The sequence below is a fragment of the Corythoichthys intestinalis genome, chromosome 5 (assembly GCF_030265065.1).
Source record: "Corythoichthys intestinalis isolate RoL2023-P3 chromosome 5, ASM3026506v1, whole genome shotgun sequence".
Taxonomy (NCBI): domain Eukaryota; kingdom Metazoa; phylum Chordata; class Actinopteri; order Syngnathiformes; family Syngnathidae; genus Corythoichthys; species Corythoichthys intestinalis.
The window spans coordinates 45,052,812-45,053,684 of NC_080399.1; positions in this window are offsets into that span (position 1 = coordinate 45,052,812).

An 873-nucleotide genomic window follows, 5' to 3' on the forward strand; every position below is an offset into this window, starting at 1 on the left:
TTCAAATTTCTTATTTTGATTTTGTTTTCCCCTTCAGAAATTACTTTAAAAATATTTCTTTATTTGCTGTTCAAAATTGATCATTAGTTCATTAAATCTTGTGTCATAATTAATTTGCAATAATAAATAATAAATAAACTCTGGGCGTTCAATTTGATCGGTTGTTTTATTGTAGATCTGACAGTTATTCTCTACTCATTTTTTAATTGCACAATCTAAAACTCATCTATTTTTCCCTAGCATGTCTATTTTTCTCCAAAAATGAAAACTTCTCATTAAATTGTACACTTCCTATTCACCTCCTGTTCAAATTGTGGAACTTCCTGGTCAGTTTCCTTACCTGTGATGTTACTTCCTGAGAGTATAGAAGCACAGTCAGTGTGGTGTCAAAAGCCACTTTAGAGGCATACTTCTTTCAGAGTATGTGTGTGCGTTCATACAGGGGTGTGCATATGTGTGTTCTTGTCACACACGAGCACTTCAAATCGGGTGAACTTTTGTGACAACCAATTTCAACCCAGCCACTCAAAAAAAACCAAACAATTAAAACAAACACCAACAACAACAAAAATTGCACTTCTTGCATCTGCTTTCACTTGCAGCCAGATAAAAACGCAAGGGCTTTAGGGATAAATGTGGGAAGGGATCATCACTCTGGAAAGGAATCATCTTTCAACCCTGCCACCACACATACTCTCACACCAGCGTGCAAAAGACCAGAAGGATGCTGAGCTACTTTCAATGGAAACCACATGTAGGACAACAGAGGGGGGGATTGGGAGGGTGGTTCTGATGACTAAAACCTGCTCCCCCCTCCCTCTACCCTTGTCCCTCCCACCCTCCAACATTCCCGACACGCTGTGCAGGGGAGGG